The sequence below is a fragment of the Maylandia zebra genome, linkage group LG2, assembly GCF_041146795.1.
Source record: "Maylandia zebra isolate NMK-2024a linkage group LG2, Mzebra_GT3a, whole genome shotgun sequence".
In the NCBI taxonomy this organism is placed as follows: domain Eukaryota; kingdom Metazoa; phylum Chordata; class Actinopteri; order Cichliformes; family Cichlidae; genus Maylandia; species Maylandia zebra.
Genome location: NC_135168.1, coordinates 23,326,864 through 23,346,003, shown reverse-complemented (window position 1 = coordinate 23,346,003; position 19,140 = coordinate 23,326,864). Strand labels below are relative to the sequence as shown.

Here is a 19,140-nt window from a genome sequence, read left to right as displayed (position 1 = left end):
CATACTGGAGAGGCAGCTCCGGGGGGATACGTACGGTGGAGACGAGGAAGTCCTGAATGAGGTGGTGTAGCGCGCCGAATAGCCAGGGGAGTCCAGAAACCATCCTCTGTAAACGAGTGGCTAACAACTCCTGGTATTCTGGAACTGGCTACCCACTCTTGGCAATGATACTCCACCATGTAAATTAAATCTGCCCGGAGCTCAGCAGAGGGATTGTAAGCTGCTGGGTCCATGTCGTGGTCGCGTTCTTTTGTCATGGTTGTGGCTGTGTGCAGGCAGGATGAGGACCCAAACGCAAGCTCACGGAGGCAGGAATGAACTCAAAACACAGCTTTATTGCTGGAGAGAAAAACCATACAAACTAAACTGGAAACTATAACATATTACACGGAGAAACACACGGCCATGAATGAGGGGAATGTGACACAGAACTTCTTCTTCTTCTTAAATGTTATTGGCGGTTGGCAAACAACTGATTGGTGCATTACTGCCACCACTAGTATGGAGTGTGCACTGAAAAAAATGCAATAGGGTGGTTGTTGAATTTGCATAGAATTACTTCATATATCCAGCATGACTAATTTAAATTTCACATCTAAACATATTTTTGTCTTTTAATTTTCACATATTCTTTAAGAATATTCATTCTTTTAGAACAAATCATGTTGAAAAGAAACAAGTTAGTCGTGTTTTATCCTCAAGCTCCGCCCCCTGGAAAGGAAAAATCGGCTGCACTGTCCGCCATTTTTGTCTCTCGCTTTGGAAAATCTACTACCATCTGGAGTTTTACACTTGAAGGTAAATACGATTTTAAAGCTAACACACCAGTGAGAAAGAGTGTAGACCCTTTATATATGTGGACTTTTACTGGGTGTTGTTATTTTACAGGTATGTGGGCTGTTTATCGAAAACCATGAAAGGCCAATGTTAGCTAGCTCCAGTTAGCTAATGGTAACCGAAATTATGCGATAAGCAAATTAGTAATTAAAATATATAATGTGAGTTAATATTGTTTGTATATTCTTTCAGTTTAAATTAACAGACTATTACAAACTTGCATCGGTGTCTGTAGTAAGTGGTGGTACCTGCAGTGTCTTAACCATTAAACAAGCTAATGTAGGGCCGGGATATGACTAGTTTGTTGAAACATGTCTGCTGCCAATGTGACTGCTCACACACGGTAACATTATCAGCACATAGCCACAGCCGCTAAAAACATGCTGAAAGGTCAATCTAGCTTCTGTAGTCAGCAGCTGGAAGACTCAACACAGACCCAAGATTCAGTGTAACGGTTATCTAAATGTTGTGTGTCCTGTTTGTAAGCCCAGAAAAAGAAATAAAATAAAATGACGACCTTGAGCTTCAAGCTAATGCTAATAGCATAAAGCAACTAATGTAATGATGAGGTTGTTAAATTAGTAAAAATACAGTAAATATATCCAACATGAATCATTTATATTTTTGGTCTAAACATAATTAAGTCTCACGCCTTTCACTTGTTTTAGAAGGATGTTCAGTCTTTTAAAACCAGTCATATCAAAATAACAGAAAATAGTTATGTTTTCTGTTGAAACTCCACCCCCAGGGTGTGTTCTACGAGGGAAAATTCACTGTGGCGGTCCGCCATTTTTTGTCTTCGCTTCGTTTACGTTTGGTGCTGAGCTTTACTTTGTCGAGGTAAACTGAAAACTACATGTTTGAGAGGAAACGAAGAGAACATCCATTAGATGGGGAAGTTTTTCTCATGAATTGCTGTTGAGCAACATAATGGAAAAAACAAGTCATTCCTTAAGTTAACTAACGATAATGCTAGCTTAAGCTGCGGGACAATATTATGTGCATTAGCTTTTTTCAGTGTGTGCCCAGTCACATCCGCTTGTTTTTTCTCAGTGAATACAGACTAACAAACTTGTGTCCATTTAGTTAACAGTTAAATAAGCTAGTTTGCCATGGGGTGGGCTCTGTGTGTGTGTTCGGGAGAGGGGGTGGGGGTCTTCACTAAAGTCGGTTTATTTAGGGCATGACACCTATGCAGTACTCATTAGGAGAGGAAGTGCATGACGTGGGGCTTTATTTCATGTTCTGGGGCAGTGAATGTAATCTACTGATAACATGTTAAAGACACACAAAAACCCAACAAATTGTTTTAACTGATTTATAGAGAGACTGAGAGGAGGGCTTAAAGAGATAAAAAATAATGACAATATAAATATATTAAATTTATTTTTTCTGTATCGATATATGGTGCTTATCCCTGCTGAAGGGCAGATTGGTGTTGCTTCAGAACACTTCTCTAGCGCTGTTATGTAGAGGTGTTACAGTTAAGGTTTTAATAACATTATTTTATTTACTAGTGAAGATTTGCATCTGTAAGGTAAATTTTCTGGAAAAGTCAAATTAACTAATTTAACTAAGTATTAATGAAAGACCTTGATGTGTATATGACAATAATAGATGTAGTTTCTGGGTCATTTGGCAGAACTGCAAAATGGCCAGAAGGAGGCAACTGCTGTGGTTGCAAACAGGCTTTGGGTGGTATGGAAGTAAGGGCAACTATGGAACTGCTCAGCAACATGGGACCCATAGCTAATAAATAGTAATATGACAAAAAATAACAACTTTGTGTGGATGTAGCCTTGTGAGATTTGAGATTTTGACAGCCTTTTTATGTGACAACTTCTCTTTTTAGATACAGAGTTTAAGCGCATTACCACCATACCACTGCAGTCCATATTACTCTCGCAGATAGATGTGCTATCTGACAAACTAATAAAGGTGTTCAAAAGGCGAGGAGGACAAATAGGAAGAAGACTTCAGAACATTCTGGAGCCCACGGCCCAGGTAAGAAAAAAATTAATTTGTGTATACACTTTAGGGAAAATAATAATTTTAACAAAATGCTGCTTGTCACTCTATGCCAGGAGTATGTTGAAAATCACCTGGGATTTTCACAATTTACCATGGGTGCGTTTTTTTTTTTTCTTTTTTCTTTTACCTGCATTAGAACGATTCATAGTTGAACACCTCTCTATGCTCTGACAGTATTCTGCTTCTTTGCATGGAGATTTCACTTCATGCATTACCTTTTTAAGCATTCTGAGGACTCAAATCACATGCTGTAATGAATCCATTTTTGTTCACCTAATGTGTTAATGTTAACATTTTTTGGAATAGTGACACAGATTAAAATAAGATTTGGTATAATGTTCTTTGACCAGTGTTCTGTTTAATTAAATTTTGGAATTCTGCATTTTCTAGGCCACAGATGAAGCCATTATCCAACGATCTAATAAGGAAACAACCATGGGAATTTACATCATAAAGTCAAGAGATGCCAATGGCAGCCCTGAGGACATCGGGATAGTCCTTGAAGGCCAGAGAGTCTGGCAGGATTTGGATAACTATACCCTAGCAGCTGCAATGCTGTTTGGACTAATGTACACTTTGAACCTCACCTACCCACTGGAAAAGTATACCTTCGAGGTATTATAGAAACTGGTTATGGAGCTCAAAAGGAACAGCCTTTCAAAGAAGGCCCAGGTTCTCAGGACCAGACTGTACGATTGAACAGTTTTCCAGTTATGATGTGGGAACAACATGTTTACCTCTTCGAATATGGCTCTTTTAAGCCAGCACTGGTAAAGTTGCAGTACATAGTGAAACTTATTTTTCTGGCACTTTTCAACTTGGGGCCTTTATTACTGCAGTTTTCACTTTTCAAGCCATGGCTCTTTTAAAAAAGAAATTCAAACTTTGAATGTCCATTTTTCTCAATGGAAATGGTGCCTTGCACCAATTTCACCAGTTTGCAATTTTATTCCCAAGGTGCACCACTACAAACAGATTGCATCGTGTAGTATTAGTGATTGTGATGTTTAGTGATAGAAGCAAGCCAATACTAATCAGTTTAGGTCTCTTGGTTGTGTGCCTGTGGGTTATGATGTTATTTTAAGTCTCTTCTTTGTGTCATTTTAATAATTACACCCCTGTTGCCATATTACCTCATGGCTCTTACATTTAAAAAACAATTTTTTACATAAGCGCGATGTCATAAGGCCCCACAATGTTGAATTCAGGTTACAGCAGATAACTTTGAGGAATGTTGTGGAATGTTTTTCAAGAGATGCATTGTACAAATATGACTCATGTATATTTTGGAAGCCTGAATTGAAAGTCCATTGTTACAACTGTGTAGTATTTTCAAAAATACAGGTCATTGTTCAAAAATGTTTTGCTTATTTCTTTGATTGAAGAGAAAGTGTACAGTACATACAGTAAGATCAGCCTTAATTTAGTTTTATTTATTGAACACTCAATTATATATTAGATTATATATTATATATTAGAAATTTGTTATAAAATAAAATAAGCTTACCATAAAATAATCTTGTCAATATAACACATAGTAGTCCAATACAATTAACACAAAAAGTTCATGTCTGATAAACAAGTGGTTTCTATAAATATTTGACCGGAATGAAAAACATAACAACAACATAAAAAAGTCATGTTCGTGTTACCAGAAAAATGTGTGCAGGTATAACATAAAAAACTAAGGTTAACCAAACATAACTTAATTTCGTGCAACCGATTACAATGATTTTTTTATGTTTATCCCACTGATTATTTTTTTCAGTGTGGACTGGAGTGATGCCCCCCCCCCCAAAAAAAACAACAACAACAACAACAAAACAAACAAACAAACAAACAAAAAAAAACCTCAAAGCCTTTCAAACACTCTTCCCGCTTTAAAAAAACTGAAATAAAGCCTGGTAACTCTTACTGCCAGAATCCTTTTGCAATAGGTCAACCAGATCCAGTTTCATTTTCATATTAATAAGGTTTTGGGATAATTGTCTCTTCTCCACCTGATATTTCTGACAGTGCAATATCACATGCTCTATAGTTTCTGTGTCTCCACAGAAGGCACATTTCCCCGTATTATGTTTCCCAATCAAGAATAATGTAGCATTTAACCCAGTATGTCCAAATCTCAATCTCGATATGACCATCTCTCTCCTGCTCCTTCCAGTGGTCCTCATTTCTCCTACCCCCTTTTGTATTGTATACAACCACCATCCTCTCCTTTCCTCCTCCCACTGCTTTTGCCATCTATCCCTCATTTCTTGCTGTATGATACTCTTCACTTCAGCTTGACCAAAACTAACAGCTAGGTCAACTGTCCCATGTTTTGTGGCTTGCTTCACCGCTCTGTCTGCCATTTCATTCCCCATTATTCCATAATGGGCTGGATTCCATAGAAATACAACTGTAAGACCCATCATGTTTATCCTGAACAGTGTTTGCCGAATTTCTGCTAGAATATCTGCTCTCGCATCTGAGTGACTACCCTGTAAACTAAGCAATGATGCTCTTGAGTCTGAACAAACAATAGCTTTTAATGGCCTCATATCTTCCACCCACTGAACCGCCAACAGAATTGCAAGCAGTTCTCCAGTGAATACTGACAGTCTATCAGTGATCCCTTTTCTTATTTTAACCATGAACTCTGGGACCACAACTGCTACACCAATTTGACTGGCTGAATCCTTAGATGCATCCATAAATACACATAGGGTTAACGAGGGAAGTGGGAGCACACGGGGAACACAGGTGACACTGATAATCATAACAAGACATGGCAGGAGTAAACGCAACACTGACGGGAGACTGTCAAAGTAAAACAGGAAGTACACAGAGGTTCAGACAGGAGGAGAGAGAGCACGACATAACGGGCGGGGGAAAACATGGAATAAAACACAAGGAGGGGAAACGAGGGCTCACAGATACACAGAGGGGCACACAGGGGGTAATCAAATAAGGAACATCTTAACAGAACAACCTAGAAACCAGGGCATAAATAAAGAACAAAATACATGAAAACTAAGCATGCTGGGCCAACATGGCCGAGGATCATGACAAGAAGAGGTGAAGAAGTCACTTGGATGAGTGATGAAATGTTTCTCCCACTAAAAACGTCCAGATGAACTTACTTGGATGATTGATCATGCGTCAGGACAGTAACTGAGGAGGTTTGGTTGTAAACTGTGGTAATAATAATAATAATAATAATAATAATAATAATAATAATAATAATAATAATAATTTCTATGTTCTTTTTCTTTGCTAACCTGGAGTTCTTCTTAAAACGCCTTTTATCGTGATCTTCATACTGTTAGTGGACTGTTGGTGAGTCCAATGACCAAAACTCTGCTCTAGCAGCGTAACCATTTTCTATGATTTTCTATGTTTTTGCACATTGACAGACATCTGGCCTGACACGCAGGTACCTCTAATTGGCTTTTGAAACTTTCCTCGGTTGCTGGCTGCTGTGCTGTCTCACACTTCAACAGACCATTTAAGAGAGTCTGAGATTCACTGCTTTTCTTTTCTATAACCTCCTAAGACCCGAACTCTTCCACGGCATGCATTTTTAATTTCTCTTTGATATTTGGGCATATTGGGCCCGATGAATGTAAAAACAAAGAATTACCAGATTTTTTTAACCTTATTTTTGTTTTTAAGAAAAATAAGAGCCATATATGAGGATATTCATTTAAAATTTTGATAGAACAGTAGCAGTGTAGAGCAAGATTGAGTATTTTGGTCTAAATAACCCAAAATGTAATGTCCACATATGTGGACAACAGGTCCTAGGAGGTTAAACCAGCAAGTGCTGGATACTGTGAAATCTGTGCTGCTGCAAAAATAAAATGGAAGCTCACAGAAGCACCTGACCTGCATCAGTTTATTATCTTATGCAGGCTACCAAACTCTGGACACATTGGCCATTGTGTCCTTTGAGTTTCTCAGATCGAAAAATGGCTTCAAGTCATGAATTAATAAAAAAATTATTCACACATGCACATTTTATGATTCATGTCCATGTTTCGATGTGAACTCATCCTTGAGCCGTGATATCTGTTTTCCAGTTCATGTCAAGCCTAATCCTTTCATTCTGTTTAATAAAGTTGTATTTTAATCAGACTCCAAAGTGCTTAATCTCCCAAACTGTCTGAGAAGCTGCAACTTGCTGACGTGAATTATTCCTCGGAGGGAATGATCGTTCATCATGAGCATCTTATTCCGGCTGAGAAAAGGCTGTAATGTGCAACATCTGGATATGCAAATCACTAACTAGAGCTTTGACATTAAGTGAGGTAGCAGTGCGTGTACAGAACAAGCCATCCAGCCTCTGCGAACTGTGTTCCTCACAGAATTTAGCTGTTGTGCCAGTTAAACAGCATTCATAGTTCAGGCTGTGTTTGCTGGGGTGACAGATACTCACACTGCCATAAACACAGCCATGCAAATCAGCTTTTATGTTAACACACACACACACACACACACACACACACACACACACACACACACACACACACACAGCTCATTCATTTTAAGTCTGTAAAACCAGAAACAGATAAATGATGCACCAAGTCCTGTGCAAAACTATGGTTTCATTCAATGTTTGGAGCATTTAGACTTTTTTGTTACTTGTTACAAGCTGTTTTCCTCTAAGAATCTCAATGCCACTACACAGTTCATTTGCAAAAACATTCATTAATTCATTCGGGAAATAAGTTCATAATTATCTCAATAGACCGATCGGACCTGGTGTGTGTTGGTGGTGTGTAAGCATGACTTTGGTGATCCTCTCATGTGCACTTATAAGTACCACATATGTATATGTATATAAACCACAAATGTTATTATTGCATATATGCAATAATAATGTAGACATTTGTGGTTTTGAGTGAAAGGTTTCCAGTATGAAGACTGTATGACTGCATCAGTTTTTTGTGTGTCATGTCTGTAGCTGTAAAAATGTTCTATCTATGGGTAAAAAAAGTAACACACACACACACAAAAAAACAACCTTTCAACTTAAAGACACAAAGAAACAAAGCCTACATGAAAGAGTTGTGAGCTTTGAAGCACACGTCCCACCAATCAGAGAGAGAGAAGAGCATCTCATCATTTCAGCAGAAACAAGCCCGAGGGACAAACCATCCTTCTGTGTTTGACTTCTTGACTCACATTTGACAGAGCGGCTGACACAGAAGCAACACAGCATTCACCACCAACAGCTGTCTAAATACAGAAACCTTAATAACCGTGGAGCGCCATGACCTGCCAATCAGAAAAAACCCCGTCTTGCGCTGTATCCTTGGACGGCTGCAGACAATTACAGCATGTTGTCTGTTCTTGGCTTCATAAGGTTATCTGCTTATATATATATATATATATATACAGTGGGGCAAAAAAGTATTTAGTCAGCCACCGATTGTGCAAGTTCCCTCACCTAAAATGATGACAGAGGTCAGTAATTTGCACCAGAGGTACACTTCAACTGTGAGAGACAGAATGTGAAAAAAAAATCCATGAATCCACATTGTAGGATTTGTAAAGAATTTATTCGTAAATTAGGGTGGAAAATAAGTATTTGGTCAATAACAAAAATACAACTCAATACTTTGTAACATAACCTTTGTTAGCAATAACAGTAGCTGGTACTTTGGCCCATTCCTCCATGCAGATCTTCTCGAGAGCAGTGACGTTTTGGGGCTGTCGCTGAACAACACAGACTTTCAACTCCCGCCACAGATTTTCTATGGGGTTGAGGTCTGGAGACTGGCTAGGCCACTCCAGGACTTTCAAATGCTTCTTACGGAGCCACTCCTTTGTTGCCCGGGCGGTGTGTTTTGGATCATTGTCATGTTGGAAGACCCAGCCTCGTTTCATCTTCAAAGTTCTCACTGATGGAAGGAGGTTTTGGCTTAAAATCTCACGATACATGGCCCCATCCATTCTGTCCTTAACACGGATCAGTCGTCCTGTCCCCTTGGCAGAAAAACAGCCCCATAGCATGATGTTTCCACCCCCATGCTTCACAGTAGGTATGGTGTTCTTGGGATGCAACTCAGTATTCTTCTTCCTCCAAACACGACGAGTTGAGTTTATACCAAAAAGTTCTACTTTGGTTTCATCTGACCACATGACATTCTCCCAATCCTCTGCTGTATCATCCATGTGCTCTCTGGCAAACTTCAGACGGGCCTGGACATGCACTGGCTTCAGCAGCGGAACACGTCTGGCACTGCGGGATTTGATTCCCTGCCGTTGTAGTGTGTTACTGATGGTGACCTTTGTTACTTTGGTCCCAGCTCTCTGCAGGTCATTCACCAGGTCCCCCCGTGTGGTTCTGGGATCTTTGCTCACCGTTCTCATGATCATTTTGACCCCACGGGATGAGATCTTGCGTGGAGCCCCAGATCGAGGGAGATTATCAGTGGTCTTGTATGTCTTCCATTTTCTGATGATTGCTCCCACAGTTGATTTTTTCACACCAAGCTGCTTGCCTATTGTAGATTCACTCTTCCCAGTCTGGTGCAGGTCTACAATACTTTTCCTGGTGTCCTTCGACAGCTCTTTGGTCTTGGCCATGGCGGAGTTTGGAGTCTGACTGTTTGAGGCTGTGGACAGGTGTCTTTTATACAGATGATGAGTTCAAACAGGTGCCATTCATACAGGTAACGAGTGGGGAACAGAAAAGCTTCTTACAGAAGATGTTACAGGTCTGTGAGAGCCAGAGATTTTCCTTGTTTGAGGTGACCAAATACTTATTTTCCACCCTGATTTACGAATAAATTCTTTACAAATCCTACCATGTGAATTCATGGATTTTTTTTTTCACATTCTGTCTCTCACAGTTGAAGTGTACCTCTGGTGCAAATTACTGACCTCTGTCATCATTTTAAGTGGGGGAACTTGCACAATCGGTGGCTGACTAAATACTTTTTTGCCCCACTGTGTGTATATATATATATATATATATATATATATATATATATATATATATATTAGGGGTGCAACGATATTCGTATCGATATTGAACCGTTCGATACAGTGCTTTCGGTTCGGTACGCATATGTATCGAACAATACAACATTTGTAATTTATTTTATCAACTTTCCCTCTGACGATGCTGTCTGTGTTGAGCGCTCAGTGAATCTGCGTTCGACTACTCCGCCTAGGCTGCACTGTCGAGCGCAGATCCACTGAGCGCTCAACACAGACAGCATAGTCAGAAGGAAAAGCGCAGGGCAAGCTAGCAAGACAGAAGTTAAGCTCTCCTTGCAACATGGACCTCCCCCACCCTCATTCAGATCTGGCGTTTGGAATTATTTTGGTTTTCATGTGACGTATGACCCTGAAGGTAAGCGAGTCATGGACTAAAGTAAAACAGTATGTTGGATGTGCCATGCAATGCTCAATTACATGGGTGGGAACTAGTGTGTTAGCGCAGTTAGCTCGTTAACGTGTTGGCCGTCTAGCCCCATGCACGGGGCGATCGGCGGTAGCTCGTTAACGGAGATTTGCCGTGTTGTGGCGTTAAGGTCATTTCAACGAGATTAACCTGAAAGCACTAGTGGGAACACAACGAATATGACTGCACATTTACGCCGACATCATTCTAGTGCCAAGACAAAAACAACAAGCATGCTACTAACTTTAGCCGAGTCATTTAGACAGCTGTTAGCACATGATTCTCCTTATGCTGCTGAGAATATAGCCCAGAAGAAGCGGATAGTATAGCTTTTATTTTGGAAAGAGACATTTCTCTGTAATAGACTCTCTTTTCCAAAGATGAGTGATTCCTCAATCAGATACAGGGCTTGCAATATCGCTAGCCCGACGTCCTGGGGCAAGCGATTTTTTCAGTCGGGCTACCAAAATCTATCTCTTCCCTGCCCGTCGGGCTATTGTAGGAAGGAAAATATATGTCAATGCTTTTGCATTCTTTCAGAAATGTAGCTGGGTAATTATGTCATTGGCATCGGTGAGCCACTGTCAATATGTGACATATTGAAATCGCGTTTGAATTTGCGCTTGTTTTTTTGCTTTCACTTTGCAATCGTGCGAACTGTGTAGAGAGCGACAGCACTGATCTGTGAGTGATGATAATTTGTGCACCAGTTCCTTATTAATCGTTAGCTTACTATGCAAACATGACAAGTGAAATCTCCCGCAGCAAGCTTAAACATGTGAGAGGTTGATCGCGCAGAGAATCGCTGAGCTTATGTGAGTGCGTGTGTAAAAGCAGCAGGATATATATTTTAGTTCTGCTGAGCCAAATAAGACAGGTCAGGGTGAAGAAGTGACAGCCAAAGAAAAGCTTACCACAAAACGGAGAAGTTATGACAAATCAGACTATAAGGCAAAAAGAAAGTGCAGCTTTATGGTTTCATGGACAAAATAATTTCTGTGGCTGCAATATGACGAGCTAAATAACCAGGGCTGCACATAAGTGGTCTGCAGGTGCGCATTCGCTGTCAAAATAAAAAACACGCACAAGGGTTAGGGTTAAATTTAAAAACTGTACTTTTGAGTTAAAATATATATTTATAATTTTAATAAATGAGAAATTAAAAAGGCATGAACATTTTTTGTATCGAAAAAATATCGAACCGTGACACCAAAGTATCGAACCGAACCAAACCGTGAATTTTGTGTATCGTTGCACCCCTAATATATATATATATATATATATATATATATATATATATATGTAATTTGGATCTAAATTATAAATCCTGTAGATCAATAAGCTCAATCGTCACACCAAATATGTCATCCTGTATAAATGAACTCTCAGTCCCGAGAGTCGTCCCCTTGATTCAGCGGATTGTAGATCCTCCTTTATCAACAATAAGTTGCAGTGATGGTTTCCTGTGTGACTTCATCAGTCTCTCACATCACTGTGGGGACACATTGACCCACTCTTCTTCACAGCTTCAGCTCATCAAGGTTTCCTGCATTCATTCATTCACAGCTCGCTGAACGTTGCACCACAGCCCATCACAGCCTCTTAGTCTGGACTCTGATCTGACGACTGCCGCAGCTTGATTCTTACCTTTCAGGCGTTCTGTTGGGATTATCAGTCTGGATTATGATCGCTGGTCTGAATAACAGGCCAAATGCAAACACTGCCAAGCAGGAAGGTTGTAATTGGAATGCAGAAGGAAATAAAAAAAGAATACAAGGGATGGAAAATTAATATACTTCATGCAGTATATGTATAGTCAGTACTCCTTGGTGTAGTGACTACACCAAGGCGGCAGCCGTCTGCGGCTGGCAGATTGCCTCCCTGAGCCTGGTTCTGCCGGAGGTTTCTTCCTGTTAAAAGGGAGTTTTTCCTTCCCACTGTCGCCAAAGTTCTTGCTCATAGGGGATCATCTGATTGTTGGGTTTTTCTCTGTATTATTGTAGGGTCTACCTTACAAAATAAAGCTCCTTGAGGTGATTGTTGGCGGTGTATAAATAAAATTGAATTCAATTGAATCTTTAGTATATACAGTATATAGTACTGTATACTGAATATGAAAAAAGTTCAGTGAATCCAGCCATGAAAATCTCAAATCCCCACTTCAGCTTCTTCAGGTGCACATCTGGATCAGAGCGAGCTGCTGGTTTTAGATCTGTGGAAGTCTCATTCAGAACATTCGGCACTGGAAGCAGTCCAAAGTGTACAAGGACACAACCTTAAAGAAATGTTATCAACGCTTAAATCACGTACGGTTTCCATTTTTTATGGGAGGAGTCACACTCTTCATTGCACCTTGTTTATTGGCTCTGAGCAGGTGGTCTAAACTGCACTTGAACTAAGTAAATAACAAACCAATCTTTTCTTGTCATACAGCTTTCCTCAGAAGTCCACACTCTACTTACTGATTTCTACTTCACACAAAATGTGTGTAAATACTTATAACAGTCTATATTTTTGAGAGTGAGCCATGAATTGTATGATTACTGTGATGGAAACTTATCAAAGAAAAGCAACTGCTTTAAATCACAAGATTAATTTTAGCTACTGAGGTCTTTTATTATATAGAGAGACAAGGACAAAATACAAATTACAGCAGAGAGAAGACAAAGTGCAATAATGTGCAGTAGTGTCACATAAACACAATAAAAAACAAACACTCAGTCCATCATGGGAAGGCCCTGAACAGCCTGAACTATGAGCTCTTTAAAAAATGAAAGTCTGAAGTCTAATCTTAAAACCAGGGGAGGGGCCCGAGAGCTGATAAGTATGCACAACATTGACCTGGAACCTACAAATCACCATTACACTGTGTAATAAAGACACATACATTAATGTGAAATGCATGTTAGTCTCTGTTTGACCTGTAAACAGCAGACTGTATAAACAGCGTACACAGACAGGTAGCTGGGTAAGCTGAACTGTGCTTAAGCTGCCCTCTTCATCCAGCAGTGCAAACATTTAAACAGCACTTTGGTCTAGCTCTTTTCATTTCACAGGTCATTTCAGTCGAGTGCATAAACCAGTCAGATCCTCTCTGAAATGTCGCTCTCGAAAATAATCAAACAGTCGAGGCTGAGGGGGGCAACACAGGCTCTGAAGCTGCTGCAGATCAACAGTTCTAACTGGCAAAGGCAGAAAGACTGTGCACAAAACTGCATGATATATTTAAACACACAAAGACAGATATATAAATATGTATCACCTTTTTAAAGATAGAAACTAATCACAAGCTAAAGGAGCGACAGAGGGAAAGGTATCTCTTTAAAACAAAGAACAGGCAGAGAAAGAGAAGAAAACAGGCTGAGCTGAAAGCAATCAGTGAATCCAGAGCGAGGCGAGCAGTGTCTGCAGAAAGAAGGAATGAAAGGAGAAAACTCATTGCAAAATAAATAAAACTTCATCCAAGTGTGCGAAGAAAGAAAGAAGATTGAAGGCAGTAAAAAGTCTGAATTTTGCACATCAAGCAGCTGAAGAACCACTTTTCTCTGCTGAAGGTGGTGAAGACCAAAACAGAGCTAAAAGAGTATAAAGTGGACTTTATCAAACGTGTGAATATCACTGAATTAGATATCGCTCTTTGTTTGCTGAAGCCTCTTTTTTGTCCTTTGTTATTTTTCTGACAAGAAAGGAGGGGCGGGAAATGGCCAAGGCTCAAACCCGGGATCCTTTCAGCACCCGCAGGTTTGTTAACGTACACGGGTATTTTTGTAAACAGAAATTGTCTGTTTTTGTTAAGAATAAAAGAAATCCGATCTACACAAGCAGTCTTGAAGAAATATCTCCATCCACATGTAAATGCAAAAAAAGAACATGCCAAACCAGTAGGTGGCGATATAATCCTAACTGTGTAGAAATGTTGGCCAATCAGAAGTCTAGAAGCCAGGGAGGGAAAGAGTTAAAAAGATGGTGCATAGAAGAAGTCTTTCTAAATGGAGGGACAATAACTGAGTGTGTCTATGTAAGTGTGTAAAAACTGCAGATAGTAGAAGTCACAGCAACAGTATTTTGTTTCTATCATTGTAGAAACTCATCTCATGTAAACAATAAAGTGGCGCACAGCATGATGTAAAAAAGGCGCACACCTTTGACATTGTGTGCCTAAATCTCTGTTTTCCTAGTCCACATGTAAAAGCAAAAACAGAGTTTTTGAAACTCTCAGTTTTCAGTGATCCAAAACACTTTTTACATGGGGACGAAAGGCCCAAACGTTGATAAACACCAGAACGAAATACCCGTGTTCGTGTGGACGTAGCCTTGTTCTTCAACCCGGACAAAATGATAATGCAGCTTCAATGTTAAAAGCAGCGTGTCCAGAGGCAGATTAAATACCAGTTTCAGAGAAGCGCTTCTGTGTAGGTTTGACTTTTTTTTACTTTCTGATTGTGTTTCTCCTTTCTTTGTAAACTTCTCCTTCGTTGCCTGTAAGTCACTATCCTCATTTTCCACAAAAGACAAAAAGAAAAGAGAAAAAGAAAGAAGCCCTGAAACTAAATTGTGATCAGAATATAAAATGTGTTTGTGTAGGAGAGAAAGTGGTAGAGAGAGGTAGGAACACAGCATCAGCGGACGTGGAGGTGACTCTACTGTCGACTTCAATCACAGCACCCAGCCGAGCTGTTAGCCGGATTCATATGCTACACTGACTAAACCATTACTACCACCATTAATCACAGCCTCATGTCCACTTACATCACTAGGCTCTGCTCGATGTCTGCAGAGGAAGAGGGATACACAACCTTTCAAAGTAAGAGTCTGGCTTTGACTTTACAAGGAGAAATGATTTTGCAGCTTAGCTAGAAGCAGAAGGACAAAAGGAATGAAATGTAGTATGATATTAAAGCCATGCTTACAAATGCAAGAATATCACTGCATTAAATACAAAATATCAACGACAATGGAAAAGTACAAGCTAGCCATGTTTGTCAATTAAAAGACGGTTAAAGTGGGCAGTATTTTTATAAACATCTGCGTCCTTTTTATTAGAACTATTACAAATAAAACAAAGGAGCATGACAGTCGACAGGCCATAATGACCATTCTTTTTCACATGAACTCGCTTTGAAATAAAAAGTCATTAAAACGGGCACAAACACAAGAGCTAAAGCTTCCAGATAGAGCAAGAAAAATTAATCCTACTTAAGATCTTTATCGTCTTCAGGGATGGAGGGATGAAACGATGACACTTATGGGAAATGGGATCTTAATTTGGAGAAACACTGAGCACTCATGGTGATACTAGTGCGACCACGGAGGCTGCTAATCATCCTCACCGCGGTGTCATTTGGTCACAGCAATTAAACTAAGGTGGCACCATTAAAATAACGATTTATCAATGATTAAAGATGCTTCACGGAGCAGCGAGCACATGTATTTGCCAGTTTATATTTTAGTTTGGATCCAACCACACAGAGAGCTGGCTCTGTCAGGGACAGATAACAGATTCACGGTTGGTATTTGCTCTCAGATGAAGAGGATTTCTTCTGGATGAAGCCTCATGCTCGTACACACACCTCGGATCCCCGAGGTTGTACGAGCTTGCTGTGAAATGCACATAATATGGCTGTTTGTGTATAACCAGGAGGAGAGCTAGCAAACAGAGCAATGTTCTCAGTATGATGCTGGGGAGAAGCCTCACATTATACCTCCTGTTTTTCCTGCAGCAGCAGGAACATATAGGAAGCTTGACTTGTGGCCAGAGGCATTGCTGTGCTACAGCTACAGTAAACCTGTTACTGTTACTAAAAGTTTAAAGACGTTTCTGTGCATCACAAATATGCACTGCTTTGGATTAAGCATTGGATTATTTTAGGAAATAAAGGAGAGAAAATAAAGATAACCACACAACTGCATGTTCAGCTACAAATATTAAAAAATAAACTTCTCCTCATCTCAAGAGAAACAACTAAGGTTGCTACAAACCTATTCATTATTTTTAGTCGTGAGGCCAAAACGCCATAACAACATGATGGACAACCACTAAACTTACCTCCTGTTTTTGGGCGCAGATATTTACATCACATGCAAAGATATGCAAGAAGACTGCAGGGATATACCAAAGCATATCTTTGCTGGAGCTCCGGTTTGGAGATGTGGAGCTAAAATGAAATCATACTAAAGATTAGACAGGCATTCTTTTTGGGAGGCAGAGGACAAGAAATACAGAACAAATTCCTTTAACATATACGTTTTAGTCTGTAGTCTGTTGATGGAATATGGAAATAACAAACAACACTACTTATCTTAATGACCTTATAGTACCATATCACCCCATTAGAGCGCTTCACTCTCACACTGCAGGCTTACTTGTTGTTCCTAGAGTATTTAAAAGTAGAATGGGAGGCAGAGCCTTCAGTTTTCAGGCCTCTCTTCTGTGGAACCAGCTTCCAGTTTGGATTCAGGAGACAGACACCATCTCTGCATTTAAGTTTAGCTTATATAGTTAAGGGTGGATCAGGTGACCCTGAATCCTCCCTTAGTTATACTGCAATAGGTGTAGGCTGCTGGGGGATTCCCATCATTAGTTATTATTAATCTCTGGCTCTCTTCCACAGTGTGCCTTTGTCCCGTTTTTCTTGCTTTTAAAGGTAAATAAAATAAAAAAGACATACTGTCTGTAAAACAACAATCTGCAAAGTAAGCAGTGAATGAAAGGAGGAAATTCTCTACAGTGAAAACGTGTGTTTAGTCTGATGTTGTACCCGTGTGAAACCCGCCTAACGAGCGCGCTTCATACCACTGATTTCCTCTGCCCTCATTTTAAGGGTCTCTTCTGTTTTTGGTTGCTCTGTAGACTTCTGTGTTTGTGGCAGGCGAAGCTGCCGTGTTGGGTCTGTGCACTCCGTGACTCACACTGAGTCACAGTAAGACGCTGCAGCTGAAAGTGGCGTATCCTCCGGGGAGCACCAGCCTGTCAGACTACTGCATCTCATGTCAGAAAACACACTTTTCATCGTCTAAAACTTTCATCCTCATCTTTCAAAGTTTTATGGAAATTAGTAGCTTGATATTTTTACTGTTTACCTTTATCATTAAAATGATTACCGTTTAACACCAATAGTTATTCAAGTAATTAAAGTTTGATTCAAAAATAGCGCAAAGATCAGTGCATGTTATGAACAACTAGATTTAAGATGTCACAGCTCTTACAGGTGGAAACTCTTGTACTTAGCAGAGGATGCCTGAGCTGTAGCCGGGGCTCAGTGTGTGGAGCCACTGCACCACACGCTGGTAAAGGACGACTCGGCGTACAGGTTAAACATCCTGAGTGAATGTATCTGTCTTTGATACAGACCATATCAGCATCAGTTTCACAGCTGAAGGTTAATTTTTCAAGTATTGCCTGTCCACTGGCTGTCACAGATGAAACAATGCACTAAGGTACCATTGCTATTCATTAAGGAACTTAGTGGCTGGCACTTAACTGTGAGTAAATGGAGGATTGCAGCAGATCAGCAGGTTCTGAAACACTCAGAACAACAACCACGCCACATTCAAAGTCACTTAGATCATCTTTCTTCATCATTTTGATGCTCAGTTTGAACTTCAGGAGCTTCTCTGCATTCCTAAATGTATTGAGGTGCTGCCATGTGATTGGCTGATGTTTGTGTAACCCTGTAAAACCCAACCCATCAAAAAATTCTGATTTATTATAACTGAGATGTTTATTAACCCTTATAACAAAATCCACATTTTTCTTTTTTCCTATATCATGTTGTGTATGATATATTTTTATTATATATTTTTTATATCACATTTGTTACATTGGGCGTTTTTGGCAACTTTTTGCTAATAGCAATGGTAATTTTAGATGAAAAAAAGGGTTTTGTCCCAAACATTTTGAAACTATGGCAAGTATTGTTATGTTGTAAGTATGTTCATGAGATAGAGGTCTCAGAAACTCACGTATCAAATATGATACAAAGGGAATTATAGGGTTAATGAGTAGTTGAACTGGTGTACCTAACAAAGTGGCTGTTAATGCAGATAAAAAAAAATCGAAGTTAGGAAAGAAAGTGGTGAAAGGAATCGAAGCGTTTCACCTAGGGCTAAAGAGGTCACTCTCCATCTCTGCACCGTATGGCTTCTGTCACTCTTTCTTACTTCGATCACCTGATGCCCGCTTCAACTGACACTTGAAATTTCTCGAACCATCCTGACTAATTTCAAATTCAAATTCAAATTCAAATTCAAATTTTATTTGTCACGTACACAGTCATACACAGTACGATATGTAGTGAAATGCTTGGACAACTGCTCGTGACCTAAAGAGAACAAAAAAGGAAAAGGCTATGAATAAGATAGGAAATAAATATGAAAAATTAAAAAGGGTAAATTTAACTAGGAAGGAATAAAATATAAATTAAGGTTAAAAATGAAATAACTGTACAACACAAATTAGAATGAAGGGTAAATTTAACTGGGAAGAATAAGATAAAGATAAATATATAAATTAAAGTTGAAAATAAAATAACTGTACAACAAAATACACAATACACAATATAGAACTATATAAGAATGTATGAAGAAATCTAAATATAAATAAATATATACACAATAACAGCAGCTGTACAAGTATTAACCGGAAATGAAGAATATAGTGACCAGTGTTGTGCAAAACCAAAGTCCAGAAAGTCCAGTGTGTGTGTAAGAAAGTAATTTCCTCTGGGGCAGGTTTTCTCTCATTTTGTAACCAAGCAGTTTCCACATACTAAAAAGGGGACATTACTGGATCTGCTGATAGAGCTGCAAAGCTTCTTTATCTTAACTGGAGGTTTAGGACGCCATTGTTCCCCTTTCTATAAAAGTTATGCTTC

General features: G+C 39.4%; 1 long non-coding RNA gene across 2 annotated transcripts; it reads left to right on the top strand.

Annotated features, from left to right (window-relative positions):
- The first annotated feature begins 509 nt into the window (after nucleotides 1-509).
- LOC143421121 (uncharacterized) lies at nucleotides 510-4,627 on the top strand. 2 transcript variants are annotated; one of them, XR_013100879.1, is made up of 3 exons: nucleotides 510-798; nucleotides 2,690-2,841; nucleotides 3,259-4,627. It is a non-coding gene; the product is annotated as an uncharacterized LOC143421121 (long non-coding RNA). The 2 variants fall into 2 exon arrangements; XR_013100880.1 differs by lacking the exon at nucleotides 510-798 and adding an exon at nucleotides 998-1,677.
- The last annotated feature ends 14,513 nt before the right edge of the window (nucleotides 4,628-19,140 follow it).